The following is a 15,648-nucleotide window of genomic DNA, read 5'->3' on the forward strand; positions in this document are numbered from 1 at the left end:
TTGTGCGCATGGCATGTCGGGTGCGATCATACCAGCACTAATGCACCGGATCCCATCAGAACTCCGCAGTTAAGCGTGCTTGGGCGAGAGTAGTACTAAGTTGGGTGACCACTTGGGAAGTCCTCGTGTTGCACCCCTTTTTTATATTTCTTCTCCCCGACGTGTCCGCGTGGGCCCCGCCGGCCGTTCCCAGCACGTGCGTGCACCCACCATCGCCTCGATCATGCCCACCCCGCATGCGTTAAATGCAATTTGTGCGCATGGCATGTCGGGTGCGATCATACCAGCACTAATGCACCGGATCCCATCAGAACTCCGCAGTTAAGCGTGCTTGGGCGAGAGTAGTACTAAGTTGGGTGACCACTTGGGAAGTCCTCGTGTTGCACCCCTTTTTTATATTTCTTTTGCTCGTTACTTCAATTTCTCCCCGTTCTTTTCTTCCTTTCTTTACAAATGGCAACCTCGCACGCTCACGCCCATCGCGTTTCTTCTCCCCGACGTGTCCGCGCGGGCCCCGCCGGCCGTTCCCAGCACGTGCGTGCACCCACCGTCGCCTCGATCATGCCCACCCCGCATGCGTTAAATGCAATTTGTGCGCATGGCATGTCGGGTGCGATCATACCAGCACTAATGCACCGGATCCCATCAGAACTCCGCAGTTAAGCGTGCTTGGGCGAGAGTAGTACTAAGTTGGGTGACCACTTGGGAAGTCCTCGTGTTGCACCCCTTTTTTATATTTCTTCTCCCCGACGTGTCCGCGCGGGCCCCGCCGGCCGTTCCCAGCACGTGCGTGCACCCACCGTCGCCTCGATCATGCCCACCCCGCATGCGTTAAATGCAATTTGTGCGCATGGCATGTCGGGTGCGATCATACCAGCACTAATGCACCGGATCCCATCAGAACTCCGCAGTTAAGCGTGCTTGGGCGAGAGTAGTACTAAGTTGGGTGACCACTTGGGAAGTCCTCGTGTTGCACCCCTTTTTTATATTTCTTCTCCCCGACGTGTCCGCGCGGGCCCCGCCGGCCGTTCCCAGCACGTGCGTGCACCCACCGTCGCCTCGATCATGCCCACCCCGCATGCGTTAAATGCAATTTGTGCGCATGGCATGTCGGGTGCGATCATACCAGCACTAATGCACCGGATCCCATCAGAACTCCGCAGTTAAGCGTGCTTGGGCGAGAGTAGTACTAAGTTGGGTGACCACTTGGGAAGTCCTCGTGTTGCACCCCTTTTTTATATTTCTTTTGCTCGTTACTTCAATTTCTCCCCGTTCTTTTCTTCCTTTCTTTACAAATGGCAACCTCGCACGCTCACGCCCATCGCGTTTCTTCTCCCCGACGTGTCCGCGCGGGCCCCGCCGGCCGTTCCCAGCACGTGCGTGCACCCACCGTCGCCTCGATCATGCCCACCCCGCATGCGTTAAATGCAATTTGTGCGCATGGCATGTTGGGTGCGATCATACCAGCACTAATGCACTGGATCCCATCAGAACTCCGCAGTTAAGCGTGCTTGGGCGAGAGTAGTACTAAGTTGGGTGACCACTTGGGAAGTCCTCGTGTTGCACCCCTTTTTTATATTTCTTCTCCCCGACGTGTCCGCGCGGGCCCCGCCGGCCGTTCCCAGCACGTGCGTGCACCCACCGTCGCCTCGATCATGCCCACCCCGCATGCGTTAAATGCAATTTGTGCGCATGGCATGTCGGGTGCGATCATACCAGCACTAATGCACCGGATCCCATCAGAACTCCGCAGTTAAGCGTGCTTGGGCGAGAGTAGTACTAAGTTGGGTGACCACTTGGGAAGTCCTCGTGTTGCACCCCTTTTTTATATTTCTTTTGCTCGTTACTTCAATTTCTCCCCGTTCTTTTCTTCCTTTCTTTACAAATGGCAACCTCGCACGCTCAAGCCCATCGCGTTTCTTCTCCCCAACGTGTCCGCGCGGGCCCCGCCGGCCGTTCCCAGCACGTGCGTGCACCCACCGTCGCCTCGATCATGCCCACCCCGCATGCGTTAAATGCAATTTGTGCGCATGGCATGTCGGGTGCGATCATACCAGCACTAATGCACCGGATCCCATCAGAACTCCGCAGTTAAGCGTGCTTGGGCGAGAGTAGTACTAAGTTGGGTGACCACTTGGGAAGTCCTCGTGTTGCACCCCTTTTTTATATTTCTTTTGCTCGTTACTTCAATTTCTCCCCGTTCTTTTCTTCCTTTCTTTACAAATGGCAACCTCGCACGCTCACGCCCATCGCGTTTCTTCTCCCCGACGTGTCCGCGCGGGCCCCGCCGGCCGTTCCCAGCACGTGCGTGCACCCACCGTCGCCTCGATCATGCCCACCCCGCATGCGTTAAATGCAATTTGTGCGCATGGCATGTCGGGTGCGATCATACCAACACTAATGCACCGGATCCCATCAGAACTCCGCAGTTAAGCGTGCTTGGGCGAGAGTAGTACTAAGTTGGGTGACCACTTGGGAAGTCCTCGTGTTGCACCCCTTTTTTATATTTCTTCTCCCCGACGTGTCCGCGCGGGCCCCGCCGGCCGTTCCCAGCACGTGCGTGCACCCACCATCGCCTCGATCATGCCCACCCCGCATGCGTTAAATGCAATTTGTGCGCATGGCATGTCGGGTGCGATCATACCAGCACTAATGCACCGGATCCCATCAGAACTCCGCAGTTAAGCGTGCTTGGGCGAGAGTAGTACTAAGTTGGGTGACCACTTGGGAAGTCCTCGTGTTGCACCCCTTTTTTATATTTCTTTTGCTCGTTACTTCAATTTCTCCCCGTTCTTTTCTTCCTTTCTTTACAAATGGCAACCTCGCACGCTCACGCCCATCGCGTTTCTTCTCCCCGACGTGTCCGCGCGGGCCCCGCCGGCCGTTCCCAGCACGTGCGTGCACCCACCGTCGCCTCGATCATGCCCACCCCGCATGCGTTAAATGCAATTTGTGCGCATGGCATGTCGGGTGCGATCATACCAGCACTAATGCACCGGATCCCATCAGAACTCCGCAGTTAAGCGTGCTTGGGCGAGAGTAGTACTAAGTTGGGTGACCACTTGGGAAGTCCTCGTGTTGCACCCCTTTTTTATATTTCTTCTCCCCGACGTGTCCGCGCGGGCCCCGCCGGCCGTTCCCAGCACGTGCGTGCACCCACCGTCGCCTCGATCATGCCCACCCCGCATGCGTTAAATGCAATTTGTGCGCATGGCATGTCGGGTGCGATCATACCAGCACTAATGCACCGGATCCCATCAGAACTCCGCAGTTAAGCGTGCTTGGGCGAGAGTAGTACTAAGTTGGGTGACCACTTGGGAAGTCCTCGTGTTGCACCCCTTTTTTATATTTCTTCTCCCCGACGTGTCCGCGCGGGCCCCGCCGGCCGTTCCCAGCACGTGCGTGCACCCACCGTCGCCTCGATCATGCCCACCCCGCATGCGTTAAATGCAATTTGTGCGCATGGCATGTCGGGTGCGATCATACCAGCACTAATGCACCGGATCCCATCAGAACTCCGCAGTTAAGCGTGCTTGGGCGAGAGTAGTACTAAGTTGGGTGACCACTTGGGAAGTCCTCGTGTTGCACCCCTTTTTTATATTTCTTTTGCTCGTTACTTCAATTTCTCCCCGTTCTTTTCTTCCTTTCTTTACAAATGGCAACCTCGCACGCTCACGCCCATCGCGTTTCTTCTCCCCGACGTGTCCGCGCGGGCCCCGCCGGCCGTTCCCAGCACGTGCGTGCACCCACCGTCGCCTCGATCATGCCCACCCCGCATGCGTTAAATGCAATTTGTGCGCATGGCATGTCGGGTGCGATCATACCAGCACTAATGCACCGGATCCCATCAGAACTCCGCAGTTAAGCGTGCTTGGGCGAGAGTAGTACTAAGTTGGGTGACCACTTGGGAAGTCCTCGTGTTGCACCCCTTTTTTATATTTCTTCTCCCCGACGTGTCCGCGCGGGCCCCGCCGGCCGTTCCCAGCACGTGCGTGCACCCACCGTCGCCTCGATCATGCCCACCCCGCATGCGTTAAATGCAATTTGTGCGCATGGCATGTCAGGTGCGATCATACCAGCACTAATGCACCGGATCCCATCAGAACTCCGCAGTTAAGCGTGCTTGGGCGAGAGTAGTACTAAGTTGGGTGACCACTTGGGAAGTCCTCGTGTTGCACCCCTTTTTTATATTTCTTCTCCCCGACGTGTCCGCGCGGGCCCCGCCGGCCGTTCCCAGCACGTGCGTGCACCCACCGTCGCCTCGATCATGCCCACCCCGCATGCGTTAAATGCAATTTGTGCGCATGGCATGTCGGGTGCGATCATACCAGCACTAATGCACCGGATCCCATCAGAACTCCGCAGTTAAGCGTGCTTGGGCGAGAGTAGTACTAAGTTGGGTGACCACTTGGGAAGTCCTCGTGTTGCACCCCTTTTTTATATTTCTTTTGCTCGTTACTTCAATTTCTCCCCGTTCTTTTCTTCCTTTCTTTACAAATGGCAACCTCGCACGCTCACGCCCATCGCGTTTCTTCTCCCCGACGTGTCCGCGCGGGCCCCGCCGGCCGTTCCCAGCACGTGCGTGCACCCACCGTCGCCTCGATCATGCCCACCCCGCATGCGTTAAATGCAATTTGTGCGCATGGCATGTCGGGTGCGATCATACCAGCACTAATGCACCGGATCCCATCAGAACTCCGCAGTTAAGCGTGCTTGGGCGAGAGTAGTACTAAGTTGGGTGACCACTTGGGAAGTCCTCGTGTTGCACCCCTTTTTTATATTTCTTCTCCCCGACGTGTCCGCGCGGGCCCCGCCGGCCGTTCCCAGCACGTGCGTGCACCCACCGTCGCCTCGATCATGCCCACCCCGCATGCGTTAAATGCAATTTGTGCGCATGGCATGTCGGGTGCGATCATACCAGCACTAATGCACCGGATCCCATCAGAACTCCGCAGTTAAGCGTGCTTGGGCGAGAGTAGTACTAAGTTGGGTGACCACTTGGGAAGTCCTCGTGTTGCACCCCTTTTTTATATTTCTTTTGCTCGTTACTTCAATTTCTCCCCGTTCTTTTCTTCCTTTCTTTACAAATGGCAACCTCGCACGCTCACGCCCATCGCGTTTCTTCTCCCCGACGTGTCCGCGCGGGCCCCGCCGGCCGTTCCCAGCACGTGCGTGCACCCACCGTCGCCTCGATCATGCCCACCCCGCATGCGTTAAATGCAATTTGTGCGCATGGCATGTCGGGTGCGATCATACCAGCACTAATGCACCGGATCCCATCAGAACTCCGCAGTTAAGCGTGCTTGGGCGAGAGTAGTACTAAGTTTGGTGACCACTTGGGAAGTCCTCGTGTTGCACCCCTTTTTTATATTTCTTCTCCCCGACGTGTCCGCGCGGGCCCCGCCGGCCGTTCCCAGCACGTGCGTGCACCCACCGTCGCCTCGATCATGCCCACCCCGCATGCGTTAAATGCAATTTGTGCGCATGGCATGTCGGGTGCGATCATACCAGCACTAATGCACCGGATCCCATCAGAACTCCGCAGTTAAGCGTGCTTGGGCGAGAGTAGTACTAAGTTGGGTGACCACTTGGGAAGTCCTCGTGTTGCACCCCTTTTTTATATTTCTTCTCCCCGACGTGTCCGCGCGGGCCCCGCCGGCCGTTCCCAGCACGTGCGTGCACCCACCGTCGCCTCGATCATGCCCACCCCGCATGCGTTAAATGCAATTTGTGCGCATGGCATGTCGGGTGCGATCATACCAGCACTAATGCACCGGATCCCATCAGAACTCCGCAGTTAAGCGTGCTTGGGCGAGAGTAGTACTAAGTTGGGTGACCACTTGGGAAGTCCTCGTGTTGCACCCCTTTTTTATATTTCTTTTGCTCGTTACTTCAATTTCTCCCCGTTCTTTTCTTCCTTTCTTTACAAATGGCAACCTCGCACGCTCACGCCCATCGCGTTTCTTCTCCCCGACGTGTCCGCGCGGGCCCCGCCGGCCGTTCCCAGCACGTGCGTGCACCCACCGTCGCCTCGATCATGCCCACCCCGCATGCGTTAAATGCAATTTGTGCGCATGGCATGTCGGGTGCGATCATACCAGCACTAATGCACCGGATCCCATCAGAACTCCGCAGTTAAGCGTGCTTGGGCGAGAGTAGTACTAAGTTGGGTGACCACTTGGGAAGTCCTCGTGTTGCACCCCTTTTTTATATTTCTTCTCCCCGACGTGTCCGCGCGGGCCCCGCCGGCCGTTCCCAGCACGTGCGTGCACCCACCGTCGCCTCGATCATGCCCACCCCGCATGCGTTAAATGCAATTTGTGCGCATGGCATGTTGGGTGCGATCATACCAGCACTAATGCACCGGATCCCATCAGAACTCCGCAGTCAAGCGTGCTTGGGCGAGAGTAGTACTAAGTTGGGTGACCACTTGGGAAGTCCTCGTGTTGCACCCCTTTTTTATATTTCTTCTCCCCGACGGGTCCGCGCGGGCCCCGCCGGCCGTTCCCAGCACGTGCGTGCACCCACCGTCGCCTCGATCATGCCCACCCCGCATGCGTTAAATGCAATTTGTGCGCATGGCATGTCGGGTGCGATCATACCAGCACTAATGCACCGGATCCCATCAGAACTCCGCAGTTAAGCGTGCTTGGGCGAGAGTAGTACTAAGTTGGGTGACCACTTGGGAAGTCCTCGTGTTGCACCCCTTTTTTATATTTCTTTTGCTCGTTACTTCAATTTCTCCCCGTTCTTTTCTTCCTTTCTTTACAAATGGCAACCTCGCACGCTCACGCCCATCGCGTTTCTTCTCCCCGACGTGTCCGCGCGGGCCCCGCCGGCCGTTCCCAGCACGTGCGTGCACCCACCGTCGCCTCGATCATGCCCACCCCGCATGCGTTAAATGCAATTTGTGCGCATGGCATGTCGGGTGCGATCATACCAGCACTAATGCACCGGATCCCATCAGAACTCCGCAGTTAAGCGTGCTTGGGCGAGAGTAGTACTAAGTTGGGTGACCACTTGGGAAGTCCTCGTGTTGCACCCCTTTTTTATATTTCTTCTCCCCGACGTGTCCGCGCGGGCCCCGCCGGCCGTTCCCAGCACGTGCGTGCACCCACCGTCGCCTCGATCATGCCCACCCCGCATGCGTTAAATGCAATTTGTGCGCATGGCATGTCGGGTGCGATCATACCAGCACTAATGCACCGGATCCCATCAGAACTCCGCAGTTAAGCGTGCTTGGGCGAGAGTAGTACTAAGTTGGGTGACCACTTGGGAAGTCCTCGTGTTGCACCCCTTTTTTATATTTCTTTTGCTCGTTACTTCAATTTCTCCCCGTTCTTTTCTTCCTTTCTTTACAAATGGCAACCTCGCACGCTCACGCCCATCGCGTTTCTTCTCCCCGACGTGTCCGCGCGGGCCCCGCCGGCCGTTCCCAGCACGTGCGTGCACCCACCGTCGCCTCGATCATGCCCACCCCGCATGCGTTAAATGCAATTTGTGCGCATGGCATGTCGGGTGCGATCATACCAGCACTAATGCACCGGATCCCATCAGAACTCCGCAGTTAAGCGTGCTTGGGCGAGAGTAGTACTAAGTTGGGTGACCACTTGGGAAGTCCTCGTGTTGCACCCCTTTTTTATATTTCTTCTCCCCGACGTGTCCGCGCGGGCCCCGCCGGCCGTTCCCAGCACGTGCGTGCACCCACCGTCGCCTCGATCATGCCCACCCCGCATGCGTTAAATGCAATTTGTGCGCATGGCATGTCGGGTGCGATCATACCAGCACTAATGCACCGGATCCCATCAGAACTCCGCAGTTAAGCGTGCTTGGGCGAGAGTAGTACTAAGTTGGGTGACCACTTGGGAAGTCCTCGTGTTGCACCCCTTTTTTATATTTCTTCTCCCCGACGTGTCCGCGCGGGCCCCGCCGGCCGTTCCCAGCACGTGCGTGCACCCACCGTCGCCTCGATCATGCCCACCCCGCATGCGTTAAATGCAATTTGTGCGCATGGCATGTCGGGTGCGATCATACCAGCACTAATGCACCGGATCCCATCAGAACTCCGCAGTTAAGCGTGCTTGGGCGAGAGTAGTACTAAGTTGGGTGACCACTTGGGAAGTCCTCGTGTTGCACCCCTTTTTTATATTTCTTCTCCCCGACGTGTCCGCGCGGGCCCCGCCGGCCGTTCCCAGCACGTGCGTGCACCCACCGTCGCCTCGATCATGCCCACCCCGCATGCGTTAAATGCAATTTGTGCGCATGGCATGTCGGGTGCGATCATACCAGCACTAATGCACCGGATCCCATCAGAACTCCGCAGTTAAGCGTGCTTGGGCGAGAGTAGTACTAAGTTGGGTGACCACTTGGGAAGTCCTCGTGTTGCACCCCTTTTTTATATTTCTTTTGCTCGTTACTTCAATTTCTCCCCGTTCTTTTCTTCCTTTCTTTACAAATGGCAACCTCGCACGCTCACGCCCATCGCGTTTCTTCTCCCCGACGTGTCCGCGCGGGCCCCGCCGGCCGTTCCCAGCACGTGCGTGCACCCACCGTCGCCTCGATCATGCCCACCCCGCATGCGTTAAATGCAATTTGTGCGCATGGCATGTCGGGTGCGATCATACCAGCACTAATGCACCGGATCCCATCAGAACTCCGCAGTTAAGCGTGCTTGGGCGAGAGTAGTACTAAGTTGGGTGACCACTTGGGAAGTCCTCGTGTTGCACCCCTTTTTTATATTTCTTTTGCTCGTTACTTCAATTTCTCCCCGTTCTTTTCTTCCTTTCTTTACAAATGGCAACCTCGCACGCTCACGCCCATCGCGTTTCTTCTCCCCGACGTGTCCGCGCGGGCCCCGCCGGCCGTTCCCAGCACGTGCGTGCACCCACCGTCGCCTCGATCATGCCCACCCCGCATGCGTTAAATGCAATTTGTGCGCATGGCATGTCGGGTGCGATCATACCAGCACTAATGCACCGGATCCCATCAGAACTCCGCAGTTAAGCGTGCTTGGGCGAGAGTAGTACTAAGTTGGGTGACCACTTGGGAAGTCCTCGTGTTGCACCCCTTTTTTATATTTCTTCTCCCCGACGTGTCCGCGCGGGCCCCGCCGGCCGTTCCCAGCACGTGCGTGCACCCACCGTCGCCTCGATCATGCCCACCCCGCATGCGTTAAATGCAATTTGTGCGCATGGCATGTCGGGTGCGATCATACCAGCACTAATGCACCGGATCCCATCAGAACTCCGCAGTTAAGCGTGCTTGGGCGAGAGTAGTACTAAGTTGGGTGACCACTTGGGAAGTCCTCGTGTTGCACCCCTTTTTTATATTTCTTTTGCTCGTTACTTCAATTTCTCCCCGTTCTTTTCTTCCTTTCTTTACAAATGGCAACCTCGCACGCTCACGCCCATCGCGTTTCTTCTCCCCGACGTGTCCGCGCGGGCCCCGCCGGCCGTTCCCAGCACGTGCGTGCACCCACCGTCGCCTCGATCATGCCCACCCCGCATGCGTTAAATGCAATTTGTGCGCATGGCATGTCGGGTGCGATCATACCAGCACTAATGCACCGGATCCCATCAGAACTCCGCAGTTAAGCGTGCTTGGGCGAGAGTAGTACTAAGTTGGGTGACCACTTGGGAAGTCCTCGTGTTGCACCCCTTTTTTATATTTCTTCTCCCCGACGTGTCCGCGCGGGCCCCGCCGGCCGTTCCCAGCACGTGCGTGCACCCACCGTCGCCTCGATCATGCCCACCCCGCATGCGTTAAATGCAATTTGTGCGCATGGCATGTCGGGTGCGATCATACCAGCACTAATGCACCGGATCCCATCAGAACTCCGCAGTTAAGCGTGCTTGGGCGAGAGTAGTACTAAGTTGGGTGACCACTTGGGAAGTCCTCGTGTTGCACCCCTTTTTTATATTTCTTTTGCTCGTTACTTCAATTTCTCCCCGTTCTTTTCTTCCTTTCTTTACAAATGGCAACCTCGCACGCTCACGCCCATCGCGTTTCTTCTCCCCGACGTGTCCGCGCGGGCCCCGCCGGCCGTTCCCAGCACGTGCGTGCACCCACCGTCGCCTCGATCATGCCCACCCCGCATGCGTTAAATGCAATTTGTGCGCATGGCATGTCGGGTGCGATCATACCAGCACTAATGCACCGGATCCCATCAGAACTCCGCAGTTAAGCGTGCTTGGGCGAGAGTAGTACTAAGTTGGGTGACCACTTGGGAAGTCCTCGTGTTGCACCCCTTTTTTATATTTCTTCTCCCCGACGTGTCCGCGCGGGCCCCGCCGGCCGTTCCCAGCACGTGCGTGCACCCACCGTCGCCTCGATCATGCCCACCCCGCATGCGTTAAATGCAATTTGTGCGCATGGCATGTCGGGTGCGATCATACCAGCACTAATGCACCGGATCCCATCAGAACTCCGCAGTTAAGCGTGCTTGGGCGAGAGTAGTACTAAGTTGGGTGTTGCACCCCTTTTTTATATTTCTTTTGCTCGTTACTTCAATTTCTCCCCGTTCTTTTCTTCCTTTCTTTACAAATGGCAACCTCGCACGCTCACGCCCATCGCGTTTCTTCTCCCCGACGTGTCCGCGCGGGCCCCGCCGGCCGTTCCCAGCACGTGCGTGCACCCACCGTCGCCTCGATCATGCCCACCCCGCATGCGTTAAATGCAATTTGTGCGCATGGCATGTCGGGTGCGATCATACCAGCACTAATGCACCGGATCCCATCAGAACTCCGCAGTTAAGCGTGCTTGGGCGAGAGTAGTACTAAGTTGGGTGACCACTTGGGAAGTCCTCGTGTTGCACCCCTTTTTTATATTTCTTCTCCCCGACGTGTCCGCGCGGGCCCCGCCGGCCGTTCCCAGCACGTGCGTGCACCCACCGTCGCCTCGATCATGCCCACCCCGCATGCGTTAAATGCAATTTGTGCGCATGGCATGTCGGGTGCGATCATACCAGCACTAATGCACCGGATCCCATCAGAACTCCGCAGTTAAGCGTGCTTGGGCGAGAGTAGTACTAAGTTGGGTGACCACTTGGGAAGTCCTCGTGTTGCACCCCTTTTTTATATTTCTTCTCCCCGACGTGTCCGCGCGGGCCCCGCCGGCCGTTCCCAGCACGTGCGTGCACCCACCGTCGCCTCGATCATGCCCACCCCGCATGCGTTAAATGCAATTTGTGCGCATGGCATGTCGGGTGCGATCATACCAGCACTAATGCACCGGATCCCATCAGAACTCCGCAGTTAAGCGTGCTTGGGCGAGAGTAGTACTAAGTTGGGTGACCACTTGGGAAGTCCTCGTGTTGCACCCCTTTTTTATATTTCTTTTGCTCGTTACTTCAATTTCTCCCCGTTCTTTTCTTCCTTTCTTTACAAATGGCAACCTCGCACGCTCACGCCCATCGCGTTTCTTCTCCCCGACGTGTCCGCGCGGGCCCCGCCGGCCGTTCCCAGCACGTGCGTGCACCCACCGTCGCCTCGATCATGCCCACCCCGCATGCGTTAAATGCAATTTGTGCGCATGGCATGTCGGGTGCGATCATACCAGCACTAATGCACCGGATCCCATCAGAACTCCGCAGTTAAGCGTGCTTGGGCGAGAGTAGTACTAAGTTGGGTGACCACTTGGGAAGTCCTCGTGTTGCACCCCTTTTTTATATTTCTTCTCCCCGACGTGTCCGCGCGGGCCCCGCCGGCCGTTCCCAGCACGTGCGTGCACCCACCGTCGCCTCGATCATGCCCACCCCGCATGCGTTAAATGCAATTTGTGCGCATGGCATGTCGGGTGCGATCATACCAGCACTAATGCACCGGATCCCATCAGAACTCCGCAGTTAAGCGTGCTTGGGCGAGAGTAGTACTAAGTTGGGTGACCACTTGGGAAGTCCTCGTGTTGCACCCCTTTTTTATATTTCTTTTGCTCGTTACTTCAATTTCTCCCCGTTCTTTTCTTCCTTTCTTTACAAATGGCAACCTCGCACGCTCACGCCCATCGCGTTTCTTCTCCCCGACGTGTCCGCGCGGGCCCCGCCGGCCGTTCCCAGCACGTGCGTGCACCCACCGTCGCCTCGATCATGCCCACCCCGCATGCGTTAAATGCAATTTGTGCGCATGGCATGTCGGGTGCGATCATACCAGCACTAATGCACCGGATCCCATCAGAACTCCGCAGTTAAGCGTGCTTGGGCGAGAGTAGTACTAAGTTGGGTGACCACTTGGGAAGTCCTCGTGTTGCACCCCTTTTTTATATTTCTTCTCCCCGACGTGTCCGCGCGGGCCCCGCCGGCCGTTCCCAGCACGTGCGTGCACCCACCGTCGCCTCGATCATGCCCACCCCGCATGCGTTAAATGCAATTTGTGCGCATGGCATGTCGGGTGCGATCATACCAGCACTAATGCACCGGATCCCATCAGAACTCCGCAGTTAAGCGTGCTTGGGCGAGAGTAGTACTAAGTTGGGTGACCACTTGGGAAGTCCTCGTGTTGCACCCCTTTTTTATATTTCTTTTGCTCGTTACTTCAATTTCTCCCCGTTCTTTTCTTCCTTTCTTTACAAATGGCAACCTCGCACGCTCACGCCCATCGCGTTTCTTCTCCCCGACGTGTCCGCGCGGGCCCCGCCGGCCGTTCCCAGCACGTGCGTGCACCCACCGTCGCCTCGATCATGCCCACCCCGCATGCGTTAAATGCAATTTGTGCGCATGGCATGTCGGGTGCGATCATACCAGCACTAATGCACCGGATCCCATCAGAACTCCGCAGTTAAGCGTGCTTGGGCGAGAGTAGTACTAAGTTGGGTGACCACTTGGGAAGTCCTCGTGTTGCACCCCTTTTTTATATTTCTTCTCCCCGACGTGTCCGCGCGGGCCCCGCCGGCCGTTCCCAGCACGTGCGTGCACCCACCGTCGCCTCGATCATGCCCACCCCGCATGCGTTAAATGCAATTTGTGCGCATGGCATGTCGGGTGCGATCATACCAGCACTAATGCACCGGATCCCATCAGAACTCCGCAGTTAAGCGTGCTTGGGCGAGAGTAGTACTAAGTTGGGTGACCACTTGGGAAGTCCTCGTGTTGCACCCCTTTTTTATATTTCTTTTGCTCGTTACTTCAATTTCTCCCCGTTCTTTTCTTCCTTTCTTTACAAATGGCAACCTCGCACGCTCACGCCCATCGCGTTTCTTCTCCCCGACGTGTCCGCGCGGGCCCCGCCGGCCGTTCCCAGCACGTGCGTGCACCCACCGTCGCCTCGATCATGCCCACCCCGCATGCGTTAAATGCAATTTGTGCGCATGGCATGTCGGGTGCGATCATACCAGCACTAATGCACCGGATCCCATCAGAACTCCGCAGTTAAGCGTGCTTGGGCGAGAGTAGTACTAAGTTGGGTGACCACTTGGGAAGTCCTCGTGTTGCACCCCTTTTTTATATTTCTTCTCCCCGACGTGTCCGCGCGGGCCCCGCTGGCCGTTCCCAGCACGTGCGTGCACCCACCGTCGCCTCGATCATGCCCACCCCGCATGCGTTAAATGCAATTTGTGCGCATGGCATGTCGGGTGCGATCATACCAGCACTAATGCACCGGATCCCATCAGAACTCCGCAGTTAAGCGTGCTTGGGCGAGAGTAGTACTAAGTTGGGTGACCACTTGGGAAGTCCTCGTGTTGCACCCCTTTTTTATATTTCTTCTCCCCGACGTGTCCGCGCGGGCCCCGCCGGCCGTTCCCAGCACGTGCGTGCACCCACCGTCGCCTCGATCATGCCCACCCCGCATGCGTTAAATGCAATTTGTGCGCATGGCATGTCGGGTGCGATCATACCAGCACTAATGCACCGGATCCCATCAGAACTCCGCAGTTAAGCGTGCTTGGGCGAGAGTAGTACTAAGTTGGGTGACCACTTGGGAAGTCCTCGTGTTGCACCCCTTTTTTATATTTCTTTTGCTCGTTACTTCAATTTCTCCCCGTTCTTTTCTTCCTTTCTTTACAAATGGCAACCTCGCACGCTCACGCCCATCGCGTTTCTTCTCCCCGACGTGTCCGCGCGGGCCCCGCCGGCCGTTCCCAGCACGTGCGTGCACCCACCGTCGCCTCGATCATGCCCACCCCGCATGCGTTAAATGCAATTTGTGCGCATGGCATGTCGGGTGCGATCATACCAGCACTAATGCACCGGATCCCATCAGAACTCCGCAGTTAAGCGTGCTTGGGCGAGAGTAGTACTAAGTTGGGTGACCACTTGGGAAGTCCTCGTGTTGCACCCCTTTTTTATATTTCTTCTCCCCGACGTGTCCGCGCGGGCCCCGCCGGCCGTTCCCAGCACGTGCGTGCACCCACCGTCGCCTCGATCATGCCCACCCCGCATGCGTTAAATGCAATTTGTGCGCATGGCATGTCGGGTGCGATCATACCAGCACTAATGCACCGGATCCCATCAGAACTCCGCAGTTAAGCGTGCTTGGGCGAGAGTAGTACTAAGTTGGGTGACCACTTGGGAAGTCCTCGTGTTGCACCCCTTTTTTATATTTCTTTTGCTCGTTACTTCAATTTCTCCCCGTTCTTTTCTTCCTTTCTTTACAAATGGCAACCTCGCACGCTCACGCCCATCGCGTTTCTTCTCCCCGACGTGTCCGCGCGGGCCCCGCCGGCCGTTCCCAGCACGTGCGTGCACCCACCGTCGCCTCGATCATGCCCACCCCGCATGCGTTAAATGCAATTTGTGCGCATGGCATGTCGGGTGCGATCATACCAGCACTAATGCACCGGATCCCATCAGAACTCCGCAGTTAAGCGTGCTTGGGCGAGAGTAGTACTAAGTTGGGTGACCACTTGGGAAGTCCTCGTGTTGCACCCCTTTTTTATATTTCTTCTCCCCGACGTGTCCGCGCGGGCCCCGCCGGCCGTTCCCAGCACGTGCGTGCACCCACCGTCGCCTCGATCATGCCCACCCCGCATGCGTTAAATGCAATTTGTGCGCATGGCATGTCGGGTGCGATCATACTAGCACTAATGCACCGGATCCCATCAGAACTCCGCAGTTAAGCGTGCTTGGGCGAGAGTAGTACTAAGTTGGGTGACCACTTGGGAAGTCCTCGTGTTGCACCCCTTTTTTATATTTCTTCTCCCCGACGTGTCCGCGCGGGCCCCGCCGGCCGTTCCCAGCACGTGCGTGCACCCACCGTCGCCTCGATCATGCCCACCCCGCATGTGTTAAATGCAATTTGTGCGCATGGCATGTCGGGTGCGATCATACCAGCACTAATGCACCGGATCCCATCAGAACTCCGCAGTTAAGCGTGCTTGGGCGAGAGTAGTACTAAGTTGGGTGACCACTTGGGAAGTCCTCGTGTTGCACCCCTTTTTTATATTTCTTCTCCCCGACGTGTCCGCGCGGGCCCCGCCGGCCGTTCCCAGCACGTGCGTGCACCCACCGTCGCCTCGATCATGCCCACCCCGCATGCGTTAAATGCAATTTGTGCGCATGGCATGTCGGGTGCGATCATACCAGCACTAATGCACCGGATCCCATCAGAACTCCGCAGTTAAGCGTGCTTGGGCGAGAGTAGTACTAAGTTGGGTGACCACTTGGGAAGTCCTCGTGTTGCACCCCTTTTTTATATTTCTTTTGCTCGTTACTTCAAT

The 15,648-nt window shown here is 56.7% G+C and overlaps 54 non-coding genes and 1 pseudogene across 54 annotated transcripts; all 55 read left to right on the plus strand.

Moving 5' to 3' along the window:
* Window positions 1–18: 18 nt before the first annotated feature.
* Window positions 19–137, plus strand: LOC147794508 (5S ribosomal RNA). Its single transcript, XR_015414400.1, has one exon. It is a non-coding gene; the product is annotated as a 5S ribosomal RNA (ribosomal RNA).
* Window positions 138–270: 133 nt separating this feature from the next.
* Window positions 271–389, plus strand: LOC147794509 (5S ribosomal RNA). Its single transcript, XR_015414401.1, has one exon. It is a non-coding gene; the product is annotated as a 5S ribosomal RNA (ribosomal RNA).
* Window positions 390–608: 219 nt separating this feature from the next.
* On the plus strand, window positions 609–727 carry LOC147794510 (5S ribosomal RNA). Its single transcript, XR_015414402.1, has one exon. It is a non-coding gene; the product is annotated as a 5S ribosomal RNA (ribosomal RNA).
* Window positions 728–860: 133 nt separating this feature from the next.
* LOC147794511 (5S ribosomal RNA) lies at window positions 861–979 on the plus strand. The gene has a single exon (XR_015414404.1). It is a non-coding gene; the product is annotated as a 5S ribosomal RNA (ribosomal RNA).
* Window positions 980–1,112: 133 nt separating this feature from the next.
* Window positions 1,113–1,231, plus strand: LOC147794512 (5S ribosomal RNA). The gene has a single exon (XR_015414405.1). It is a non-coding gene; the product is annotated as a 5S ribosomal RNA (ribosomal RNA).
* Window positions 1,232–1,450: 219 nt separating this feature from the next.
* Window positions 1,451–1,569, plus strand: LOC147794513 (5S ribosomal RNA). Its single transcript, XR_015413240.1, has one exon. It is a non-coding gene; the product is annotated as a 5S ribosomal RNA (ribosomal RNA).
* Window positions 1,570–1,702: 133 nt separating this feature from the next.
* Window positions 1,703–1,821, plus strand: LOC147794514 (5S ribosomal RNA). Its single transcript, XR_015414406.1, has one exon. It is a non-coding gene; the product is annotated as a 5S ribosomal RNA (ribosomal RNA).
* A 219-nt stretch (window positions 1,822–2,040) lies between these two features.
* On the plus strand, window positions 2,041–2,159 carry LOC147794515 (5S ribosomal RNA). Its single transcript, XR_015414409.1, has one exon. It is a non-coding gene; the product is annotated as a 5S ribosomal RNA (ribosomal RNA).
* A 219-nt stretch (window positions 2,160–2,378) lies between these two features.
* LOC147794516 (5S ribosomal RNA) lies at window positions 2,379–2,497 on the plus strand. The gene has a single exon (XR_015413327.1). It is a non-coding gene; the product is annotated as a 5S ribosomal RNA (ribosomal RNA).
* Window positions 2,498–2,630: 133 nt separating this feature from the next.
* Window positions 2,631–2,749, plus strand: LOC147794517 (5S ribosomal RNA). Its single transcript, XR_015414410.1, has one exon. It is a non-coding gene; the product is annotated as a 5S ribosomal RNA (ribosomal RNA).
* A 219-nt stretch (window positions 2,750–2,968) lies between these two features.
* Window positions 2,969–3,087, plus strand: LOC147794518 (5S ribosomal RNA). The gene has a single exon (XR_015414411.1). It is a non-coding gene; the product is annotated as a 5S ribosomal RNA (ribosomal RNA).
* A 133-nt stretch (window positions 3,088–3,220) lies between these two features.
* LOC147794519 (5S ribosomal RNA) lies at window positions 3,221–3,339 on the plus strand. Its single transcript, XR_015414413.1, has one exon. It is a non-coding gene; the product is annotated as a 5S ribosomal RNA (ribosomal RNA).
* Window positions 3,340–3,472: 133 nt separating this feature from the next.
* On the plus strand, window positions 3,473–3,591 carry LOC147794520 (5S ribosomal RNA). Its single transcript, XR_015414415.1, has one exon. It is a non-coding gene; the product is annotated as a 5S ribosomal RNA (ribosomal RNA).
* A 219-nt stretch (window positions 3,592–3,810) lies between these two features.
* On the plus strand, window positions 3,811–3,929 carry LOC147794521 (5S ribosomal RNA). Its single transcript, XR_015414417.1, has one exon. It is a non-coding gene; the product is annotated as a 5S ribosomal RNA (ribosomal RNA).
* A 133-nt stretch (window positions 3,930–4,062) lies between these two features.
* On the plus strand, window positions 4,063–4,181 carry LOC147794522 (5S ribosomal RNA). Its single transcript, XR_015413271.1, has one exon. It is a non-coding gene; the product is annotated as a 5S ribosomal RNA (ribosomal RNA).
* A 133-nt stretch (window positions 4,182–4,314) lies between these two features.
* On the plus strand, window positions 4,315–4,433 carry LOC147794523 (5S ribosomal RNA). The gene has a single exon (XR_015414418.1). It is a non-coding gene; the product is annotated as a 5S ribosomal RNA (ribosomal RNA).
* A 219-nt stretch (window positions 4,434–4,652) lies between these two features.
* Window positions 4,653–4,771, plus strand: LOC147794524 (5S ribosomal RNA). Its single transcript, XR_015414419.1, has one exon. It is a non-coding gene; the product is annotated as a 5S ribosomal RNA (ribosomal RNA).
* Window positions 4,772–4,904: 133 nt separating this feature from the next.
* On the plus strand, window positions 4,905–5,023 carry LOC147794525 (5S ribosomal RNA). The gene has a single exon (XR_015414420.1). It is a non-coding gene; the product is annotated as a 5S ribosomal RNA (ribosomal RNA).
* A 219-nt stretch (window positions 5,024–5,242) lies between these two features.
* Window positions 5,243–5,361, plus strand: LOC147794526 (5S ribosomal RNA). The gene has a single exon (XR_015413410.1). It is a non-coding gene; the product is annotated as a 5S ribosomal RNA (ribosomal RNA).
* Window positions 5,362–5,494: 133 nt separating this feature from the next.
* Window positions 5,495–5,613, plus strand: LOC147794527 (5S ribosomal RNA). The gene has a single exon (XR_015414422.1). It is a non-coding gene; the product is annotated as a 5S ribosomal RNA (ribosomal RNA).
* A 133-nt stretch (window positions 5,614–5,746) lies between these two features.
* LOC147794528 (5S ribosomal RNA) lies at window positions 5,747–5,865 on the plus strand. Its single transcript, XR_015414423.1, has one exon. It is a non-coding gene; the product is annotated as a 5S ribosomal RNA (ribosomal RNA).
* Window positions 5,866–6,084: 219 nt separating this feature from the next.
* Window positions 6,085–6,203, plus strand: LOC147794529 (5S ribosomal RNA). The gene has a single exon (XR_015414425.1). It is a non-coding gene; the product is annotated as a 5S ribosomal RNA (ribosomal RNA).
* Window positions 6,204–6,336: 133 nt separating this feature from the next.
* On the plus strand, window positions 6,337–6,455 carry LOC147794530 (5S ribosomal RNA). The gene has a single exon (XR_015413183.1). It is a non-coding gene; the product is annotated as a 5S ribosomal RNA (ribosomal RNA).
* A 133-nt stretch (window positions 6,456–6,588) lies between these two features.
* LOC147794531 (5S ribosomal RNA) lies at window positions 6,589–6,707 on the plus strand. The gene has a single exon (XR_015414427.1). It is a non-coding gene; the product is annotated as a 5S ribosomal RNA (ribosomal RNA).
* Window positions 6,708–6,926: 219 nt separating this feature from the next.
* Window positions 6,927–7,045, plus strand: LOC147794532 (5S ribosomal RNA). Its single transcript, XR_015414432.1, has one exon. It is a non-coding gene; the product is annotated as a 5S ribosomal RNA (ribosomal RNA).
* A 133-nt stretch (window positions 7,046–7,178) lies between these two features.
* Window positions 7,179–7,297, plus strand: LOC147794533 (5S ribosomal RNA). The gene has a single exon (XR_015414433.1). It is a non-coding gene; the product is annotated as a 5S ribosomal RNA (ribosomal RNA).
* A 219-nt stretch (window positions 7,298–7,516) lies between these two features.
* LOC147794534 (5S ribosomal RNA) lies at window positions 7,517–7,635 on the plus strand. The gene has a single exon (XR_015414434.1). It is a non-coding gene; the product is annotated as a 5S ribosomal RNA (ribosomal RNA).
* A 133-nt stretch (window positions 7,636–7,768) lies between these two features.
* LOC147794535 (5S ribosomal RNA) lies at window positions 7,769–7,887 on the plus strand. Its single transcript, XR_015414436.1, has one exon. It is a non-coding gene; the product is annotated as a 5S ribosomal RNA (ribosomal RNA).
* Window positions 7,888–8,020: 133 nt separating this feature from the next.
* LOC147794536 (5S ribosomal RNA) lies at window positions 8,021–8,139 on the plus strand. The gene has a single exon (XR_015414437.1). It is a non-coding gene; the product is annotated as a 5S ribosomal RNA (ribosomal RNA).
* Window positions 8,140–8,272: 133 nt separating this feature from the next.
* Window positions 8,273–8,391, plus strand: LOC147794537 (5S ribosomal RNA). Its single transcript, XR_015414438.1, has one exon. It is a non-coding gene; the product is annotated as a 5S ribosomal RNA (ribosomal RNA).
* Window positions 8,392–8,610: 219 nt separating this feature from the next.
* On the plus strand, window positions 8,611–8,729 carry LOC147794538 (5S ribosomal RNA). Its single transcript, XR_015414439.1, has one exon. It is a non-coding gene; the product is annotated as a 5S ribosomal RNA (ribosomal RNA).
* A 219-nt stretch (window positions 8,730–8,948) lies between these two features.
* Window positions 8,949–9,067, plus strand: LOC147794539 (5S ribosomal RNA). The gene has a single exon (XR_015414440.1). It is a non-coding gene; the product is annotated as a 5S ribosomal RNA (ribosomal RNA).
* A 133-nt stretch (window positions 9,068–9,200) lies between these two features.
* On the plus strand, window positions 9,201–9,319 carry LOC147794540 (5S ribosomal RNA). The gene has a single exon (XR_015414441.1). It is a non-coding gene; the product is annotated as a 5S ribosomal RNA (ribosomal RNA).
* Window positions 9,320–9,538: 219 nt separating this feature from the next.
* On the plus strand, window positions 9,539–9,657 carry LOC147794541 (5S ribosomal RNA). Its single transcript, XR_015414443.1, has one exon. It is a non-coding gene; the product is annotated as a 5S ribosomal RNA (ribosomal RNA).
* Window positions 9,658–9,790: 133 nt separating this feature from the next.
* LOC147794542 (5S ribosomal RNA) lies at window positions 9,791–9,909 on the plus strand. The gene has a single exon (XR_015414447.1). It is a non-coding gene; the product is annotated as a 5S ribosomal RNA (ribosomal RNA).
* Window positions 9,910–10,128: 219 nt separating this feature from the next.
* Window positions 10,129–10,247, plus strand: LOC147794543 (5S ribosomal RNA). The gene has a single exon (XR_015414448.1). It is a non-coding gene; the product is annotated as a 5S ribosomal RNA (ribosomal RNA).
* Window positions 10,248–10,380: 133 nt separating this feature from the next.
* Window positions 10,381–10,478, plus strand: LOC147794544 (5S ribosomal RNA; annotated as a pseudogene).
* Window positions 10,479–10,697: 219 nt separating this feature from the next.
* LOC147794545 (5S ribosomal RNA) lies at window positions 10,698–10,816 on the plus strand. Its single transcript, XR_015414450.1, has one exon. It is a non-coding gene; the product is annotated as a 5S ribosomal RNA (ribosomal RNA).
* Window positions 10,817–10,949: 133 nt separating this feature from the next.
* LOC147794546 (5S ribosomal RNA) lies at window positions 10,950–11,068 on the plus strand. Its single transcript, XR_015414451.1, has one exon. It is a non-coding gene; the product is annotated as a 5S ribosomal RNA (ribosomal RNA).
* Window positions 11,069–11,201: 133 nt separating this feature from the next.
* LOC147794547 (5S ribosomal RNA) lies at window positions 11,202–11,320 on the plus strand. Its single transcript, XR_015414452.1, has one exon. It is a non-coding gene; the product is annotated as a 5S ribosomal RNA (ribosomal RNA).
* Window positions 11,321–11,539: 219 nt separating this feature from the next.
* LOC147794548 (5S ribosomal RNA) lies at window positions 11,540–11,658 on the plus strand. The gene has a single exon (XR_015414453.1). It is a non-coding gene; the product is annotated as a 5S ribosomal RNA (ribosomal RNA).
* A 133-nt stretch (window positions 11,659–11,791) lies between these two features.
* LOC147794549 (5S ribosomal RNA) lies at window positions 11,792–11,910 on the plus strand. The gene has a single exon (XR_015414454.1). It is a non-coding gene; the product is annotated as a 5S ribosomal RNA (ribosomal RNA).
* A 219-nt stretch (window positions 11,911–12,129) lies between these two features.
* LOC147794550 (5S ribosomal RNA) lies at window positions 12,130–12,248 on the plus strand. The gene has a single exon (XR_015414455.1). It is a non-coding gene; the product is annotated as a 5S ribosomal RNA (ribosomal RNA).
* A 133-nt stretch (window positions 12,249–12,381) lies between these two features.
* LOC147794551 (5S ribosomal RNA) lies at window positions 12,382–12,500 on the plus strand. The gene has a single exon (XR_015414456.1). It is a non-coding gene; the product is annotated as a 5S ribosomal RNA (ribosomal RNA).
* Window positions 12,501–12,719: 219 nt separating this feature from the next.
* Window positions 12,720–12,838, plus strand: LOC147794552 (5S ribosomal RNA). The gene has a single exon (XR_015414458.1). It is a non-coding gene; the product is annotated as a 5S ribosomal RNA (ribosomal RNA).
* Window positions 12,839–12,971: 133 nt separating this feature from the next.
* LOC147794553 (5S ribosomal RNA) lies at window positions 12,972–13,090 on the plus strand. Its single transcript, XR_015414461.1, has one exon. It is a non-coding gene; the product is annotated as a 5S ribosomal RNA (ribosomal RNA).
* A 219-nt stretch (window positions 13,091–13,309) lies between these two features.
* On the plus strand, window positions 13,310–13,428 carry LOC147794554 (5S ribosomal RNA). The gene has a single exon (XR_015414462.1). It is a non-coding gene; the product is annotated as a 5S ribosomal RNA (ribosomal RNA).
* A 133-nt stretch (window positions 13,429–13,561) lies between these two features.
* Window positions 13,562–13,680, plus strand: LOC147794555 (5S ribosomal RNA). The gene has a single exon (XR_015414466.1). It is a non-coding gene; the product is annotated as a 5S ribosomal RNA (ribosomal RNA).
* Window positions 13,681–13,813: 133 nt separating this feature from the next.
* On the plus strand, window positions 13,814–13,932 carry LOC147794556 (5S ribosomal RNA). Its single transcript, XR_015414468.1, has one exon. It is a non-coding gene; the product is annotated as a 5S ribosomal RNA (ribosomal RNA).
* A 219-nt stretch (window positions 13,933–14,151) lies between these two features.
* LOC147794557 (5S ribosomal RNA) lies at window positions 14,152–14,270 on the plus strand. The gene has a single exon (XR_015414469.1). It is a non-coding gene; the product is annotated as a 5S ribosomal RNA (ribosomal RNA).
* Window positions 14,271–14,403: 133 nt separating this feature from the next.
* LOC147794558 (5S ribosomal RNA) lies at window positions 14,404–14,522 on the plus strand. The gene has a single exon (XR_015414470.1). It is a non-coding gene; the product is annotated as a 5S ribosomal RNA (ribosomal RNA).
* A 219-nt stretch (window positions 14,523–14,741) lies between these two features.
* Window positions 14,742–14,860, plus strand: LOC147794559 (5S ribosomal RNA). Its single transcript, XR_015414471.1, has one exon. It is a non-coding gene; the product is annotated as a 5S ribosomal RNA (ribosomal RNA).
* A 133-nt stretch (window positions 14,861–14,993) lies between these two features.
* Window positions 14,994–15,112, plus strand: LOC147794560 (5S ribosomal RNA). Its single transcript, XR_015413209.1, has one exon. It is a non-coding gene; the product is annotated as a 5S ribosomal RNA (ribosomal RNA).
* A 133-nt stretch (window positions 15,113–15,245) lies between these two features.
* LOC147794561 (5S ribosomal RNA) lies at window positions 15,246–15,364 on the plus strand. Its single transcript, XR_015414472.1, has one exon. It is a non-coding gene; the product is annotated as a 5S ribosomal RNA (ribosomal RNA).
* Window positions 15,365–15,497: 133 nt separating this feature from the next.
* LOC147794562 (5S ribosomal RNA) lies at window positions 15,498–15,616 on the plus strand. The gene has a single exon (XR_015414477.1). It is a non-coding gene; the product is annotated as a 5S ribosomal RNA (ribosomal RNA).
* Window positions 15,617–15,648: the final 32 nt, after the last annotated feature.

The sequence above is a fragment of the Cucurbita pepo genome, chromosome 1, assembly GCF_057944985.1.
Source record: "Cucurbita pepo subsp. pepo isolate OVF chromosome 1, ASM5794498v1, whole genome shotgun sequence".
NCBI classification, from domain to species: domain Eukaryota; kingdom Viridiplantae; phylum Streptophyta; class Magnoliopsida; order Cucurbitales; family Cucurbitaceae; genus Cucurbita; species Cucurbita pepo.